Source organism: Pseudonaja textilis, chromosome 11 (assembly GCF_049901715.1).
Source record: "Pseudonaja textilis isolate UNSWEBS1 chromosome 11, rPseTex1.2, whole genome shotgun sequence".
Taxonomy (NCBI): Eukaryota; Metazoa; Chordata; class Lepidosauria; order Squamata; family Elapidae; genus Pseudonaja; species Pseudonaja textilis.
Genome location: NC_142000.1, coordinates 8,627,556 through 8,647,511, shown reverse-complemented (window position 1 = coordinate 8,647,511; position 19,956 = coordinate 8,627,556). Strand labels below are relative to the sequence as shown.

The following is a 19,956-nucleotide window of genomic DNA, read 5'->3' as shown; positions in this document are numbered from 1 at the left end:
GTGGTAAAAAAAAAAGGTTGCATCCCTTGATTGTCTGGGTTGGTCTTTGATAAACTCTTGTGTCTTTTCTGAGTCATGTGGTTTGGTTCTGTGCATCTTATGTCTGAATATGACTACCTGCTCAGGGTCAGGATCTAAGAGAAATCAGAGCTACAAATTGCAATATGCTTAGGGGGGAAAATCCCAGTAAAGATGGGTTGCATTGAGAAGCATAAAAAGAAATATTGATCTCTATATGAAAAATGAACAAGTAAGCTTGGAATATACTGTATGAATGATTAATTCCATAGCACCTCATTGATGTCTAAATTTAGGAGTTGTATACTTGCCACAGTTCTGCCTTAGAATAAAATCTTGGCGTTGCAGGAGAGTAAATAGAGTATCATGTGTTAAGGCTGAAAGAGCCAAGCAGATGTTTCAGCAAACTGAATTTTTAAATCTTTTGCATTAAGGAAACATAGAAATCTGAGCTGATTGGGTTACACTTCCTAATTCAGTGCACAGCCAATGGTGGTGGTTGAGTTTTAACAGATGTGTTGTGTGCTGTCTCTTTTTAAATGAATGGGAATATAATACTGGGACTATTGCAGAATTATAATGTATAATCATGGGGGAAAAACCCATCCTGACTATTGGCGAGTGATACAATTTTTAGAAATGAATCGAAGAAATAGGGGAAATTGAACAGGTTTGAAAGCTGACTGGTAACAACTCCTGATTTCTTATTTATTTCTTTTGCAACATACATATGACTTTGGTTCTGTACAACTGGTTGCTGGCAAGATTTGTACTAACGGTGTTTAATCATCAGTTAGTGTAAAAGAAATGTGCACATGATCCCAATTGCTGGGTGGTTTTGTGTTTTCTCTAATGGTACAGTTTTGCACACTGTTTATTTAGCACATTTACATAAGCCTAGGAACTCTGGACAGTGAAGACGAAAATCTACTAAAACGAAATCAGGTTTCAACTCAGGAAACTCAAAGGCACATTAGCTCATCAAACAAACCACATCCACACCACACTCCATCTATATCCTTGCCTGCAGGAAGATTTAGGACTTCTCAGTCTTCCAGGTGGCCAATTGGCATTGCACATATCTCAGGATGGATGAATAAAAGATAGGTTTTTGGAGCTCACAGGGTGACACTGTTTCACCTGTAGAGCTTGGAGCAAGCTCATTTCCAAGATCTAGTGAAACAAGCATTGGGGACTGAGCATGAGTTCTTTTGTGAATTATTGTTATTTTTAGATCTGAATGGCAGATATAGGTAATCCTTGATTTACAACCACAACTGGGGGCAGAATTTACATTACTGAGCAGGATGGCTGTTAAGTGAGTTGCACCCAATTTTACATCTTTTCGTTAAGTGATTCACTGCAGTTGTTAAGTGAATTGCATAGTTGTTAGGCAAATCTGGTTTTCCTTGGTGACTTTGCTTGTTTGAAGCTCACTAGGAAAATTGCAAATGACCCTAAGATATGGCAACTGTTGTAAATTGGATTTTGATCATGTGTCCATAGAGATGCTGCAATGGTTGTAAGTGTAAGGACTGGTTGTAAATCAGTTTTTCAGTGCTGTTGTAACTTTGAATAGTTGCTAAATGAATGGTTGTAAGTCAACAATTACCTGTAATTGTGATGACCCAGGAAGCAGCACACACGTAATAAATTCCCAAACATAAATAAATTTCCTTTAATGCCTTCAACTTGGCCCCACCATTCAATTGTTCACAGTTGGAGATTAAACTCCTTCCAAAATAGTCTCCAAAAGAAAGAATTACAGTCCAAACTCAAAGAACAGATAATGGAGAAATAAAAAAACCAAAACAAACCACACTGAAGGAATTTTCATGACAGACCAGGATAATTAATTACAAACTTCAAGAAGATAACAAGGCACAGTCCATTGGAAGAACGCCAACCAAGATAAACCTCAGCCAGAAATAAAACACACTTTGTCTCTAGCAACGCTGTGTTTAAACGCCCCTCCTTTATACTATTCCCCCCAGCTGCAGCCAATGAGGGGGATCATGGCCACTTCCTCTCCCGTAAGCCACATTGTTCCCTTCTCCATTCCTCCCTGGGTGCCCTTGGATGAAGAGGAGATGGGTCTGGGTCTTCCTCTGACTGCCCAGGCCTGCCTCTGCCCTTCCCCAGCCTCCTCCACAACCTCCGGAGCCACACTTGCACTCCCTGTCGGCTGTTCCTCCTCTCCCTCGGAGTTAGTCTACAACAGGAGCATGACAGTAATTCTACCTTTGCCTTTTCTTCTCAAAATCTTAACAAAGAGAAGCAAAACAAAAAAAAATACGATTTATTTGTAGAATAAATGCTTAGAAACAAAGAATTGATGTTCACGATCAGACTTTTCTATTCTGAATGCCTTTAGTTTAGAGTGAACTGGATTTCCTGCCATAGTTTGCTTTGGTTTGTGTATTGCCATGCCTGGAGAATCCTAGATGTACAACAGCTGTCCAGAGAGAGCCAGTTGTGTAGAAGACAATTTAACAGGATGAGGCTGAGTTGTGCACCACAAAAATGTTGATACATAGCCCAAATCAACTCAAGTCAGCGAAGAAGTGATTGTGCCTCCAGCTTCATAATTATGGAAAATTTAGATTTTAAGCCTTTTTCCTTGGCATATGTATCTCAGATCTTAACCACTACAATAGTTTATAGCCTTAATATAGATCTAATGGGAATTACAGCAATAATAGTTATTTTAGTTTGAAGAGTTACAGCATCAACTGAACTATTTTTGTCTAATTCTGTTAGTTTTATGGAACTCATATTCAAGCACAGTGCTTCTGATTTTGACTTCTTTGTTCTGCTGGTCAGTGACCAAAATAAAGATTTTGATTTGATTTGATATTCCATAGTCCAAATAATCATGGCAGTCTTCAAGCAGCAGATATTTCGGTTATTATCCTTGTACAAAATATGTTGGCTGATGCAAACCAAACTGTGATTCGTTTTTTAAAAAAAGTTGAATCTAAACAGATACAGCAACTTTGAAAAACCCTTTAACTCGTTAAAAAAAAAAACCCCATCACTAAAGTGTTTTCAAGCCTTCGTTCTAGGTTATCTCAAGATGCCAACTCAAACTGAACTAATAAAAGTTCCCCATTTCAACAAAATGATTTATTTGGATTCTAAATATTGTGCCGTTTCTGTACTTAACATTTCCATTTTTAATTTCCTTCTGATTCCTCCCATTTCTTGTTGGTATCTTCTCCCAGAGAGATTGTGTGTTCTTTCTCCCTTCAACACTCACTTACCAATATTGAGTAACTTTCAAATACTTAAGACTTACATTTATGTACCCTCCAGCTCAATTTTTTTGTTATATACAAAATGGTATGCTTACTTCTTGCCTGTAGTTTGTATTAAAAGTCTGTGAAGACAATCAATTGCTGAAATGGAAAACAAACAACTATTTCTTAAGAAAGAAAGGGGGCAATGTTTACATTTCTAATAAACCAATTTCAGTTTATTTATGACATGTTATATTTGTTCAGTAAATACTTTAATTTTGTTTGCAAAACTCACAATGCTTGTTACTGACACTCAAAGCACAGATTTTTTTTTGCAAAAAACAGACTTTTGCAAATATGTACTTTAATTTTAAACATTTGTGCATTAGAGTTGTCATAGTATATCTCAAAATTTAAGCCAGCAATTTCTTTCCCCTGTTAAATTAGTCTGCCATAAATGACATTAAATATTGAAACTAAACTCTACCATATAATTATAAAATATTTTTGTTCCAAATTGTCAGAGTCACTAAAAACATGGTGTTGATGAAGAACAAAGTTATGTCAAATTTCTAGTGGGAAAAAGAAGAATTTTTTAAAGATTGCAATCCACCCAGAATCAACCTGTGATAAGATGGCAGCTAATAAATGTTACAAATACATAAAATTAAATAAATAATGATGGGAAAGGTGCAGGCCTATGCTGAAGCAAGTTTCCATCCATACCAAAACCATTTACTAAAAGGGATTTTCTATCAGGTCACCCCAAGTCATGTTAAGCATGAGGTTACATACCAGTGATGACATGACGTTTCAGCTATGTTCTTCTATGCAATCTCAAATTGCATGTAACTGTTAGAAGGTCAGGAGAAGCCAAAGTCTTAACGTTATAAAGTTTTTCAAAGTCTGCTTTGTGCAGAGATATTTCCTGACTTCTAGAAATGGCCTGGTTTCTTTTCCTGACGGTGGTCTTTATTTTTTCTCTTGCCCTTTTTTGAAAAAAAAACTGCAATACCACTTTTGAAACCTTTCCCCAATCAGTTTCATGTGATAGCTTCTCTTTAATCATTTACATTCTGGGGAAAGTCAAATATTCCATAAGAAGCCAAAGTAATCTATCTGAATGTATACTGTTTGTGCAGCTGGATATTTTATTTATTTGAAGTATTGAAAAAAGTCTCCTCTGACTTTGCAGGGGGAAAAAAGACAGTGAATAAACAGTAGGAAGGGCCAAGTAACCTGAGCCAGAAAGTTGCTTCTTTTAGAGCAAAGCCTTGACAAAATATTTTCCATGTTCCAGAAAAGAAGCAGAAAAGCTCAAAAACTTCATAATGTTCTTATAGTATAGTTGGGTTTCCCCCCACTTTGACTGTTCTTTAAATGCAAATATTGCAAAAGTGAAATGATTGTCTGTCCTGTTATATTTCATTCATAACATTCTCCTTTGGACAGTCATAATAAACACATGGCATTTAAGTTATTTTTTCCTTTTGGGGTATGGTGGTCATATTATCTTATGACTACTGCCCTGCAATGCTTAAGTAACCCACCCCATAGGGGTCTCATTATGGTCTTTAAGGACTGTCTTGATGTTCCTCAAAGACACATTGACTATTATTGTGAAAATTGTAGGTATGAAAAGCCCATGAAAGCCACCAGAAACTCTGACCTGACTAAATATCCCAGCAATCGTTTACCAACGTTGTTGGTTTTCCAACTGAATTTCTTAAAAAGGTAAAGGTTCCCCTCACACATGTGTGCTAGTCGTTTCCGGCTCTAGGGGATGGTATTTATCTCCATTACAAAGCCAAAGAGCCAGCACTGTCCGAAGACGTCTCCTTGGTCACGTGGCCGGCCTGACTAAATGCCGAAGGTGCACAGAACGCTGTTCCCTTCCCACTAAAGTGGTCCCTATTTTTCTACTTGCATTTTTACATGCTTTCGAACTGCTAGGATAGCAGAAGCTGGGACAAGTAACGGGAGCTCACTCCGTTACGCGGTGCTAGGGATTTGAACTGCTGAACTGCTGACCTTTCTGATCAACAAGCTCAGTGTCTTAGCTACCGAGCCACCTCATCCCCTTGGGTGCTTAGCGTTTCCTTAAATAAATAAAACTACTTTCATTAAAGCTTAGAATTACAGTAATAAGAACTAATACAAATTAAACAATAAAAAGTAGGAGGAACAAAAGAAAAAAACAGAAAGAAAAACAAGAATATAGTAAAAGGAAAAAAAGGAATGTATAAAGAAGTGACTTCCCCTTCATCAAAACATATAGACAATTTTAATCACTTTGTCAACAACAATGGCCTCTTCTCCTATATGCTGCCTCTTATCTAGAAATAAATACTCATCATTTCATCATTGAAATGATTAATTGATTTCAGAAAAAGTCCACTAAGAATTAACAGATATAACTTTGATCAAGTAAACCAACTTTATATTCCTTCCATTTATTTCTAACAATCTTTATCTTTAGTATCTTCAAATATAGTCTTATAGTCAGCTCTTGAGGAACCGCTATCTTCAGCACGAGTGGGAGATGTCAAGTCCCCACCATGTCCCCAAAGCAGTTATTGAAGAGCACATCTACTCACTAGCTTGTCAGCTCTGCTTTTGAACCATCTTCATTCACCATTTCTTCAGTAGTGAACAGCAAATTAGAGAGGTCCTGATTGATTTCCTGAAATATCTAGAGGCCAAAGAGTCCCTGCACTTAGTCTTCCTGTTGGACTTAAGTAGAATACCATTATGAAGGCGACGGTTTTGAAAGCTACATGATAACATCTTCTTTCTGCTGACTGTAATTGGCATCCTCAGTGCTACTTTTAAACATATTGAAGTATACTGAATTTTAATATATGGGCATTGTTTTAACTTAGATAAGTTTGGTATACAATATCATATCATGAAATAACCTTTTGAAATAAATGTAATATACTGCTTAGTTCCTACAGATACTTGTATGAATTTATCTAAAATTATTTACTGTATGTGGTGGAATGATTGATCCTACTCAATTTTTCTGCTCATTTCATGGAGAAAGGTGAATAAATATTAATAAATTGATCACCTAGGGCTTAATGTAAAAATACACATTTATCTAGCCCAGTTCTTATTTAATTATTATGGAAATAAAGGTGGAGAAATAGAGAGAAAAAAGTCACTCTGTTTGAATGTTGCATTTATACCTTTACAGTTGAGGTGTATTTATGTCTCTTAAGATTTTTGACAATGAAAGAGGGAGGTACCATGCAAAATTTTGTTTCCTGTTTGCAGAGGCCAGTTAGATAATGATAAATCCTATCAATTTCTGCTTGGTATCAGGATGATAAATATAAAAAGCATAGTCATGTTCCATCCATAATTTTAGTGACAGCATATTTTTGCAGTTTCTTAATATCAGTATTGATATAACCAGCTCTTCTCTGTGTGTCAGAAATCCATATTACAGTATTTGAAGAATTATATTAATTGGAGAAACATTATTTCTATAGCTGCTACTAGAGAGGAATTATAATATTGGAAAAAGCTCTCCCAGAAAAGAGATAAATATAAGCCCTTGGTGATAAAAGACATTTCAAATAGGCCATTTTTGATGCGTAGAAAGACTTGTTCATGTAGAAAATAGATTTTTTGTTATTCTGCATGTACAAAGTTTGCTTGAGAAGAACTGCTGTTTTTTGAAGCAGAACCTTCCAGATGGAGTCCTTATTCTCCTTTATTGCAAGGGGAGGGGAGGGGAGGGGATGGGATGGGACGGGAGAGGGAAAGGGGAGAGGAGAGGAACAAAGTCAGTTGACAGCTTCTGTTAATGGCATCTCAGCTCAGGTGGGGAGAAATTCGTGAAGAATCTGGAGAAAAAAAATAATAAAAAAAACATTTCCCCTTAATTATACTTAATTTTGTAGTTCTAGTTTTCTTGATCTGTTATTATTTAGTTATTTTTCAGCTCTTGCTATTTCATTTCTCTGGACAAATCACTATCTCTGAGAATTTATATAAAGTGACTGGTCTGTGATGGCAATAGTTCTCAGCTATATGTGCAACAGATGGACTCAATAATAATCTGTGTTGGAGTTTGTAAATCACTGAATTTATAAACATTTTCAGTGATTTACAAACCGCAATACTATTCATGGAAATAGTGTTTCTTCCTACCCTGCGGGACCTAGGTTTTGACAGTGATTGGTGAGGATTAAATATATATAAAGGTAAGATCCATTGGTTTATGGCATGCCTTAAATAATGACATACTTCTTTGTTTTCTTAAAGGTAAGATGGCATCGTTATAATGTTTAACACTTTTCTAATTCCAATCGTCGTCATTATTACTATTTGTCTAGAGAAAATATTTTAAATACCCAGAGAAGGTAGTACCAGATACATTCCCATACACAATAGCTTTCACAGGCGATTGAAAATGGCACATATTCACTGCTATTTGTTTGAAAGCCAAGATTGGCTCCTGAACCGATGTGATATACTGTCTGGTATGTGATAAGTAAAACAGCTTTTAGTTTGGACAAAGCTCAACTTTGTAATCTGTCAGTCTTGATTAAGTTGGGAAAGTGTTGGAGCAAATAATTGTATGTGCAGGGTAACCAGACAGGAAACAAGATAGCCTCATAGATTTTAATTTATAGAACCCTCATAGAGACACATTTGCGCCTGATTTTTTTTGAGTTTTACTTAATTTTGAAATTATTCCTTGCTTCCAAATTTCCTACATTCCCTCCCTCTTTACCCCCTTTCTTTTTCTTTTTTCTTTTTCTTTTTAAAAGAGTGATATTTCCTTTCTGGTCTTAGATGACTTGTACTTCTCTGCCAGCTTGAATAACCGGCCATGTTTCAGCACCAAATGTCAAGAGTAAACAGATGAAAGTGTGCGTTATATTTTTACTTTGTTGTCAGATGCTATTGGTTTGTCATTTTCCGAGAGTTGTATTTATCGCAACAAATGCTGTTACCACCACAGCTCTGCTTCTGTACACTTTCATCAAAACTATTCTCTCGAGGTCAAGTAAATGAATTATCAACTTTATCCCAGCCCCTTTTATCCATTGAAAAGATTTTGCGGCTGACACTTTATAGCAGAACCAGTTATTCTTTTGTTTGTTTGCATTAGAACAAAGCCACCAGATCATAATGTTAACTGTCATTTTTTAAAAGGCAGAGGCTGCTGAGTTAGGACTGGGAGGAAGACTAGAAAATAATATACCACAGGGACCCGGCATTTAATATCCTGCTGCTTGCAAAACAATGCAAATTAAATTATAATTAATTATTAAATTATGAACTGCTCAGGGCAGGCTAAATTTTAAAGCTGAGATCATTCACTTCCATGTTTTACATTAGGAGATCTGTGTTTATATACTCACATAGGCTGATACGCATACAATTTGTTCAGAAATGCCTCTTCCTTGTGTTATGTATAGTTTGTTCAACCAAGGTTGAGCATTTCTCATTAGAAAATGATGTAGCAGGTTACTGCTAATAGGGCTACAAAAGTGTTTTAAACCTTCAATTAATGAGCAAGTACCAAGTTCTTTTGAAGGTGTTATTTGTTGTGGAGGGTTTCATATGACTTTTTGTTGCTATCAAGAAATCCACAACAGTAACTGTTATATAAGGTACGGTGCTTGGTGTCTTAGAACACTATTAACACCCAGCCACCACATTATTATCGAAAATTGATTTTGGATATTTAAATGACTAATTGAGATGGTCAGCTATAGAAATTGAATGCATGAATGAATATTTCACCACCAAAGAATGTGCCTTATGTCAGCAAACGAATGTTTGGTAAAATAGAATTCAATTATCAACCCACCCCCCCACACACAGAATATAGTCAGCAAAGCACCTACTGCAATAATAACTGTAATAGGATCTAGCTAAAAATTGTCACATGCACACTGTTTGTGTGTGTGTGTATGTGTGTGTGTGTGTGTGTGTGTGTGAAGTAATAAAGCTAAGGCTTTATTTCAAACATCTTATTCTGCTTACCAAGATTTATGCCTGCCGCACTCTGAGAATATGTATTCCTGTTTAACGTTTGCATTTTTGGCTGTATGATGATGAATTATGAATGGTAGACTCTTTTAATTCTGTGTTTCTATTAAGGGAACCTGTGAATTTCCCTTTCTATTTTTAATCATTTAAAACCCAGGGCTGGTGCAAAATGTTACAACCAGTATCTCCGGTCCCACTTAACCAAGTGTGATTGTTCAGGGTTTTTTTATGTTCCAAATTTTCCCAACAGCTGATATAGCTTCGATCCCAAAGAAGGATCCTCAGTAGACCATTTATGGCATTTTGCTGCAATTAAACTCCTCTGGTTTTAGCCTTCAGGCAATTTAGTACCTTTTTACATATGCACATTATGAACTCTTGACCAGGACTTGGTACTTGTCTATTAGAGAGCAGCTTTTGAGAAGAGGCTTAACAAGTTCCTTGGAGTATTACATTCTCAGCCTGTTGTGGAAAAGGTAATTGAACCAACTTGCAGAGAGACCATTCCGCGTCTTTCTTATGATCCTATCTCTCTCTCTCTCTCTCTCTTTTTCTCTTTCTCTCTCTCCTCTCTTTTCCATGTTTCCATTGGAAGCTTGTAGCAAGAGCTCTCAGAGTACGTGATTGATCTTTTATTCAGTAGCTAATGAGAACTGTGATTCTATTAGTGCTCTACAAGGCAAGGGAACAGTGATTTAATGAAGTGTCTAGTGAGCTGGTCATAGATTTATCCCGTTGTCTCTAATTTGCAGAGCCATTGCAAGTCAGTAAAAGAAATGGCGCTCATGCCACCATCAGGCAGGTATTTTCTTCGTAAATTGTTGTAAGGTCGGGTGTAGTTACCTTCGTGGAGACAATGCTTTCCCTCCTCGGTGTCTCCTGATGACAGCCGCTGCGCTAAGGACTCAGCGAAGCGGAAACCTGAAGTTCAGAGGTCCATTCTGAAGTCCCCCTTAGCTGATGCAGGAGCAGATGAACTGCCAACGAGGGCTAATAGAGTCATAATTGGCGATTAGAACTGGAAAAGCACGACATCTCAATACAAACTGGTGTGTACTAAATTCAACTGCCAGCTGGTGTTCCAACACAGACTCATGTGTGTTCTCCAAATTTCAATTCCAAGCAATTAGGTAATGTCTTTAGATAGTTATTGGGCAGCTGTTAGAGGAAGCAGAGTGGAAGCTGGTGAAGGGAAAAGAATCACAGGCTCATCAAAACACATCCACTGTAAATTGACATTAATGTGCTGTCTGTAGACTTAGCTGAGCATGTAACTTGTGAGCTTTAACTCTGAAATCATGCGGTAGAAAGTTGGTACATATTGTCTTAAATAGAGTTTGTGCATGTGTTTCTATATGCACACATAGACACATAATATTTATTATTTTTTATTTCATTGAGGGATCATATATTTTTGAAGATAGGAGTATTCAGCCTTACTAAAGTGAGCTATTAATAATAATAAAATAATAATTATTCTATTGCAGGGCATTATTTCTAAAGCTTGTGTCAGAGGATTCTGTTCCACGAATTAACCACAGGTCAGCTTTCTTTAGGAATAGAACTTGGGATTACCAAAAGATGGGCAAGGGAAATATTAAAATGGTAGATGATGAAAGAGAGATGGTTCTTCATCACTTAGTTAACAAATGTTTATCCTCTGCTCTGATAGTTCTTAGAGAAGAATTGTAGAAATGTTTTAATCATTGTTAGCTGCTTTGAAAACTGATTTTGGTAGGAAGCTTGGATATAAATCAAATGCAAGTTATGTAGTGTGGTGCAGTGGCTAGAAAGCTGTGACCTCTCCTAATCTTAAAAAATGTTTTGTGCAACTTGCTTGTTTTGTACATAAACATAAAAGAAATGAAACAATTCATTGAATAAAAACCTATTAGTGTGGGCCATACACTGGATTCTAAGGTAGCTTCTATGTTAATGCTAACTGGTTCTATATTCTTAGGTGAGGCAGCATTTGCTTTGATAACTTACTGAACAAGATTTTCCCAGGCCACTGGATTATATTAAGAGGAGGAGAAAGCAAAAGAAGACAGGATCCAAGGAGTCTGGACGTTGAGTCATGGCAACTAGGCTTCTATCTGAAGATGCAACTTGGATAAGCAGCGAAACACTTCGAACCAGCAAGAGAAGAAATTCAATTCCCATGACTCAACTTCCAGACAACTCTCTATGGATGACTGACAATCTTCATCAACATATGATCCAAGGATATTCCTGGCTATATAAAAGCTAGATCAAGTATGGGACACTTCGTGGGGATTGTAGGCATAAAGAAGAACATCAAAATGTTTACCATAAAGGGGAAGGGTTATTTCTTCACAAACCGTATGGTGTGATAGGATTGATGAGATAGCTTCCTTCCTCCTCAAAAACTTGAGAATGCTTTTAGTCATTTTTATTCCATCTCATTTTTATTCCATCTCCCCCAGGCATGTAGACAAACGTCCAAGTAACACCTTTGATCTCATCGTTATTTGATTTCCATTGCAATATTCTAAGCAGGGTTCCAAACTACATGAAGGATTTTAATCATATTCAACCTGTTTGGGGTTACTCCTTTCTACAAGGGTTATTACTCTTTTCTCCTAGATATGGGAATCTGGAACAAATTGCAGGATCCCGACTCTCCTCTAAACTTTCTTTCTGAAATTCCTGAATGCCTTCTTATGAGAAATAGTAGCCTTGCCATGCACTTAGTCTGTGTGTATGTGGGTGTGTGGCTGTATTTTCTTTTCATCTCCTTTTGTTATGCACCATTATAACAGATCACTGAAATACAACGGATGCTTGTATTCATACTTTCCAGTTCTCTGCAGACATGTGTGCAATTTGTACTCGTGTCATCATTCTCAAACAGCTGAAATAGCCTGAGATAAAATTTCCCAGTACTTACTTAATGTATTTCAACATCTTTTGTGGGTTTTCAATCAAAAGGGGTTTTCTTTTGGGCGGGAACTGGCTTTGTCTGAAAAGTAAGATAGAACAGTGATGGGTTCTTCTTCTTCTTCTTCTTCTTCTTCTTCTTCTTCTTCTTCTTCTTCTTCTTCTTCTTCTTCTTCTTCTTCTTCTTCTTCTTCTTCTTCTTCTTCTTCTTCTTCTTCTTCTTCTTCTTCTTCCTCCTCCTCCTCCTCCTCCTCCTCCTCCTCCTCCTCCTTCTTCATAACTCAGAAAGGCTAGTGCCCTTTGACGCTTCACTCCATGAAGTTATATTGCAGTCATATTGCAAAGGAAACATACTGAAATGAGCAGATAGAGTGGTAACATTTTATTTCTAGATTTCTACCAATTGTAATGGCTCATCTGGGGAATGTCACAAGCACGAAAACTTATTGAAAGAGGCAGCCAGAAGCAGAGAAGAGATTCCCAGTGGATGCAAAAATATCAGCATTAAAGAGATGGCTGAGTTGAAACTCCTCTTAACATCTCTAAGGATTCAGAGTGGGCCTCTGGACATGCAGGTTCCATATCTCCAACTTAAATGGAAAAACACCTCTTGAGGAACATTTCAGTAGACTGTTCTATGTGCGCTTTCGCTGAATTTACAGGGATCAGAAAACACACGCTGTGAAAATTCTGCAAATTATTACATGTACAATAATACCCCTGTTACTCCGATTTCTTGGTCCTACCTCATTCTTCTCCGAAACTTTTTCCTCTTACTCTTTTCTAATTAGAAAATCAGCATTTGTCGTTGATGTAAATTTCACTCCATGCAGTGTGTATTTAAGGATCTTAAATTGTCCTACAAAAGGCTACTAGAAAGAAAGCCATTTGGATAAATGCCTACCTGTTACGTTTAAGCAAAGTTTCTAACTTTCTAAAATTGACATTTTTTCTCTCTAATGCAAGCTAATTATTGCATTATCTTTCCATTTTGTCATCTTAAAAAAATAATAAGTCTGTGATGAGACTAAATCTTTTAGTCCATAGATCATTTCACAAGAAACCCCTGTAAATGTCTTATTGTAGATGATGTGAGTCAGAGCTCATCCAGATCAATTAAAAACCCAACTGGAATTTAGCCAAGTGCTTTTTAAAAAAACAAAAACAAAAAAAAACCTTCTTAATAACTAGATTTTTAAAAAATGTGTAGTTTAGTCATAATGTGTGGGAAGTTGGACCTATTTATTATGCCTTAAACGTTTACATATTCACATTTTGTATGAATGCCCCACTTCCTTTTTTACTGCTTTAGTTTAGAAAAGACAACAAGAAGAAAAAAAGAATTAAATATCAAGAACAATAAATAAATAAAAATATTGAGAACATACCCCCCTCGATATAGATATAGCAATGTAGATATAGATTGATAGATACAGACAGAAAGAGAAGGAAAAACATACAAGTTTTCAAATAAATATTAATAAGTCTTTCATTATCTCAGTGAAGGGCCTTTTCATAAGAAGAAACAAAACTCTACCAATTCAGGATATAATCTGGAATGACACTGAATTTCTGTTATATAACAGTTGACCTTTTTATGTGTGTTCTGTGCCCAGTGCTCTGAAAAATACTTGGTGTTAAGTCCCTGGGAGATTCAGGCAGTTCAAATGAATATAAAGATTTATTGCAAGCATAAGGTCTTGACAAGAATCTGAACTACTAAATATTCAAGCAAATTGGTAATAGGTAAGAGTCACAAGAATTGGGCTGGGCTGGACAACAATTAGAAATGAAAAACAGAACAGCAGGATAATCTGAATCCTCACCTTTACTCAACATCTTTCTAAATAAGCTCCGTATCTTCAAAACCTACTATTACTAGAAGCTGAGCTGAGTAGGTTGGTCTAGATAACTGGGTATCAGGTGTTGTTGTTGGTAATATGCTAGCTTTTGAAATAAACTCTTTTAATTTTCAAGGTATGTAGGGGTTTTTATGAGAACTAGTTTGGTTTAATTAAGTTAAGGCTAGGAACAGGAGACTGGGAACTAAAGTCCTTCCTTTGGTACAAAACCAGTTAGATGATATTGGACCAGTCCTTCTGTCTCAGCCCTAAAAAAAGAAACAATGGCAAATTACTTCTGAAAAACCTTGTCAAGAAAACTGTAGGGATGAGTCAATAATAGACTTGAAGACAAACTGAAAAACAAATGTTTCCTATATCGACCAGAGCAACATAGTTTTTTTCTTACTTATAACAAAGTATGGTGTGATAATTACCCATAAATTTACAGACGTTCCTGCAGTTGCTGAAATGATTTTGGGTAAAATTTGCGAAAACTATTGTAATGTCTCCCTTCCCCCGCTTCCTCCCCCCCTCTCTGTGTCTCTTTCCCTGTCTCTCCCCCTATCTCTCTCTGTGTCTCTGTTTGTCTGTCTGTCTGTCTGCCTCTCTTTCTCTCTCATCTATCTTATCTATCTATCTGTCTGTCTATCTATCTTATCTATCTATCTATCTATCTATCTATCTATCTATCTATCTATCTATCTATCTATCTCCTTCCTTCCTTCCTTCCTTCCTTCCTTCCTTCCTTCCTTCCTTCCTTCCTTCCTTCCTTCCATCCATCCATCCATCCATCCATCCATCCATCCATCATGGCCTTATTCATTGCCTGAATAAGATCCAGCAATTTTCTTTGGGAAATGAATGAATGGCAGATGTCCTTGTTATAAGTTCAAGAACAGCAGGCCAATTCAGTTGCTAAATTACAGCTTAATACTCTCTATATGAACAGTAGCAAGTCTTGGAATTAATATACTCCTCATGTGGTACAGTCATAAAATGATTGCAAATACCTAGTTTTATTTTTAAACTTAGGACATCTTCTGTTTCCACTGGAACTCCAGAACTTCAGAAATTCAGGTTAAGTTACACTAGTTGGAGAAGTTTGAAAACCAACCCTAGCTCTTAAATCACATTTCATCTTGTTTTTTGATCAGTCACATATTCACAAATCCGATTAAGCAATTTTTTAAAGACATGGTTTATAGAAAAAGTCATACTGGCTAGCTTCAAACTTAGAGCAATGACTAAATTGGGGTTGATGAATGGATTCGTGTTGCTGTTAACAGAAAACCAAATACAGTACCTTTACAGCTTAGTGCATAGTGCTGTGCAGGCCAAAAGAGTATGTGAAGAGTATTGGTTTTGTACATAACTCTAAATAATAGTTTACCATCATATCCAAAAAGGTCACATGCCATCTAAAAATAATTTGCATGGTTGGAACTTTCATAACACTTTCAATACCTTTAAGTAAATCTAATGCATATATTGTTTGTACTTGAAATAAATACTGATGCATTATAATTGGTCAAGGAAGAAGAGTAATGTTTCTTGACCATGCCTATTGACCAGTATATATTCGTGTATGTGGTAAATAATTTATTCTTGGAGAAAAATCTATGTGCATTATACCCTTTGATCTCATCATGAATTTCAAAGCCAACGATTCCATTTCGTGTTTTTTTTTTTTTTAATTTTCAAAGAGGGCAGGAAAAGAAAATCATTTTACAACTTTTTTTAAAAAAAGTGGGACACACTTCTCGGTAACACTCATCCATGCTAATGAGACTACGTTAATACATTTTTTTTAATCAAGGCAAACTTATTGTACTCTGCAGGTGAAAAGTATATGAATACAAGACTTAATGCACCTAGTAGATTAAAAGAGAAATTAAAGACTTGAGACTGAGAAAAGATCAAAGGCTGTCTTTTCATTGTTCTTTTTATTGTTTATTGACTTCAAAAAGACTTCTTAGTTTAAGCTGACTTTAATATCTTTTGAATGCTCTTTTGTAAAGTGACTTTGAAAACTCATGGATAAAGTCTTCATTAAGTGGAGAAAAACCTTGGTGAATATAGAACTGTAACTCTGCTTTCATTATAAGGGAAGAAAAGAACACTTTGCTTAATTATGATCTGTTTTTCTTTGTTTTTAATTTTATGAACATTTTGGGGAGGGGTTGAAATTCCCGCTGATTACAAAAGTACCAATTCCCAGGTGTGTTAGTTTTTCGCAGACATTTATAACAAGTTGGTTTTTCATTCTATATTCACTAATAATATTGAGGACGTATGAATTACCTTGCTGAATCAAACAGTTGGATCTGTAAATCTGTTCCCACAAGTTTTTAGCTAGAGGTTAAAAGCAAGACTATGCATATGGATGAATTGATTAATGTCTCCACAAATTGGAATTCAGGAATATGTCTGCTTTTAATTGTAGAAGTTTCCATGGTGGAGAACTTATCAAATCATACTTTTGTAGTTAATGTAGCATTGTCTGACTTAAGAGACATCATTGCATCCTGTGTTCATTTAGAGTTGATCCCTACTGTTGTTTTCCCAGCAGTGCAGATGTGAATTCAGAACAAATAACAGAGGGATTAGATTTCAAGGCATGAAAGCTTATTGTGTAATTTTGTTATAGTCCAGTTTCCACATATTTCAGAAAATTTGGATGCCTTAACAGAGTAACACAAGTGAATTGTTGTAATTGTTTCTTAATTCACTACAGTTCCTAAAGTGTAAATTGCTTAGGGTCTTTTCTGTTACTGAGTAATACAGAAGGATATATATTTAGATATCTAAGGAACACTGTTCTGCTTGGTGTCAGCACCTTCCCAGCCTTGGAAGACCTTGAGAAGTTTAGCCAAGTTTGACTTTGGTTGGCATTTGACCGGTGTAGGTTAGACATAGGAAGCTGGAAAAAAAAGCAAGAATGGAAGAATGGATGCTGTTGTAGAAAAACATCAGTGTGCCCCTGAAGACACCAGGAGTTGAGCTTGACTTGAAGGAGACTTGAAGGGGCACCTGGCAATTTGAAAAAAAAAAAACCTGTGGAGGGAAGAACTACTCAGGTGATCACCTGTGTCAGAACAGTATTTTATTTCCATGCCACCTGCTGCAATTAAAAATGAAACCGCCAAGCAACTATGATGGTGATTTTATCTACCAGCTGATATTATAATTAATGACTGTAGAGCCCCTATTATGTGTACTTCCAAGACATCAAGTGGAAAGCTGTTGTCATGCTTTAAATAATGAAAAAAAACACTTTTCAATCTTGATAAATAGCTCAGTTGGATGTGGTTTTAAAAAGTTGAGAGCATATGCTTCTATCATTAGGAACCACGACTGTAGTTATCCTTCCTGTGCATTTAAAAGTCTTGGGATTCTGGATTGTTTAGAGTTTTTTTTTTTTATCCCAACCAAAATGCCAACATAATTGCCCAGGGTGGTAGGGATTTACTTCTAGTTGGGGAAATAGAATATGTAATGAAGTATGATTGATTATTGTATCCTTTTTTAATTTATATTTTTAGGAGTTATTTTAGAAGGCAGCAGGAAATATTTCTCTTGGTTTTGTTTTTTTCCAATGACCAAGAATTTGACAAAACAGTTTTGAAATTTAGATATGTGAAGTGATAGAGCAGCAAGAAAATTAAATGAGAGTTGTGTGCATGCCTATGTTTTCATTTTGCTTTGATGTATTTTTGAAATTGTGTTCTTGTGCCTCTTCAATGACTGATGCAGAAGCAATTTATTTCTTGGTTAATATACTTTCTGGATTTGTTTAATTTTGTTAGACAGCTTGATGGCATCTGAGAAAATCTGATTATTTGATTGTAGGCTTATTTCATGCAGGTAGGAAAAATGCTTTGATAAGTGGGGAAAAACATTCACGTAATAACTTCTTTCTTTTAACTTTTCTATGCATGGAAAATTGCCTAGAATGTCTCAATCGCTGTAAATAATGTAGCATGCCATTCCAACCATTTTGTACTTTCCAAGCCCAAATGACTAGGAAGCTTTTAAAAAACAAGATTTTTCAGTGATGACTTAGAATCTCTCTTTTCAGAAATATGAACTTTCAAAACAGGGGTTGGTCTACACAAGAAGGCTAGGGAACTGCCCCAATCTAAATTAATAATAATGTTACTCCAGGCAATTAAAATATTAAACAATCTAGCAGATGGTTTTCATTGCTACTATACTTCTTCAGATTTTGAGATTTGGAGTCTGTCTTATTTGTTCCATCCTGTCCCTTTGCCTGCCTGCCTGTCTGCCTGCCTGCCAATCCATCCACCCACCCACCCACCCATCCATCCATCCATCCATCCATCCATCTATCTGTCATCTATCCATCCCCAGATTGCTGGGGGCAATGTGCTCACTGTGTAAGTTTAGTTCTCTCTCTCTCTCCTCTCCTCTCCTCTCCTCTCCTCTCCCCGTCTCTCCCCATCTATCCCCAGATTATTGGGGGCAATATGCCGGCTCTGTAAGCTTAGAGATGACTATGAAGTGTATATAAGTCTAAGTGCTATCTCTCTGTCTCTGTCTCTGTCTCTGTCTCTCTCTCTCTCTCTCTCTCTCTCTCTCTCTCCATATCCATCTCCCTCTCCATCTCCATCTCCATCTCCATCTCCATTTCTAGTTAGCCCGGACAGAAAAAAAAATACTCTGGAAGAAATAAATAACAAAGCCCTACTATATTGTACAGATACCATTGCATGGTTGTGTCCCTTTAAGTCACCAGAAATTGCCCTTGACTCAAAAGAGATTGCTAATAGTAGCTGAGGACTAGACCAGAGGTCCTTGAGCAACATGTTCAAATAACCACCATGTAGTTCAACATGAAAAGTGAGGGGGCATGCCAAACCACAATGTTGTTATTCTCCTTGGTACATGGTGCTTTCACACGCCTCGTACTTTCCCACATTTTTCATTCAATTCTTCTCTTGCTGAATTGCCTCTTTCAAGTTTAAATAAACCATTTATTCTTTACTTAAGATCTTGAATTGAGGCTTGATTGTCTTGGGCACTCCAGAGTAAAAAGGCCCACTTGAAAATCCAAATGCAAGCATAGATATTCTGTGGCACGTTTTAACAATCTAAATATTGCTCTTAGTCTAATCGAAGCAGCAAGAGTACTCACAGCAGTTGATGGACTATTTTTCAAATTGATTTCAAAAATGTATTTAAGGGGATGATCTTCTACTCTAGATTACCTATTGATTTTTAATATGAAAAGCTCATTATATAAGCAGTAACTGCATATAAAAACCTAGCAAACCTTTGCATAAATCCTTTAATTGAATTTCCAGAGCCTGTGGTTCTACTTTTTTTTTAATTAAATCTATTTCTTTTTTTAAGTGTTGCTGTATAATTTGCATGCTGTGAAGTGGCCTTGTCCCAGATAAAGTACCATTGATCCTTATTAAACCTCACCTCTGGGCTTGCTGAAAACTAACTAGAAAAAATTAAAAGTGTTCATGCTGCAATGCTCTTATGCTTCTGTGATAGGATTACAGGGGGAGGGAAGGAAAAAAAAAACTAATTTCCAAGGCAGAATTTACAATACAAGATTTTAATTTTTTTCCTGCATGATAATTAATACAAAAGTCATATTCTACATATAACTAACATTTTAGTTTGCAGCAGTAATTAAGAAAGACAATACATTTTTGAGAAAAAACCCTATGTTATAAGTGTTTAATCTATTTGTGTTTTAATTTCTTAAATTGGACTGATGATGGTGGCTTTAACTCACCTGATTAAAGACCAAAATTAGAAGATGTATGTCAGAATACATAGCATCATATATTTATGTGTAGGTATGTAAGAGGGTAATTAACATATTTTTTATCAAGTTTGTTTACAAATTTTGTGCTAATGATTTATGGATTACAGTTACCATGGGAGTGAAAAGTATAAAGGGG

The 19,956-nt window shown here is 36.2% G+C and overlaps 1 protein-coding gene across 5 annotated transcripts in view; it reads left to right on the top strand.

Annotated features, from left to right (window-relative positions):
• The window catches only part of WWOX (WW domain containing oxidoreductase), a 546,547-nt gene that overhangs the window by 136,132 nt on the left and 390,459 nt on the right, over window positions 1-19,956 (top strand). The window lies entirely within an intron of this gene.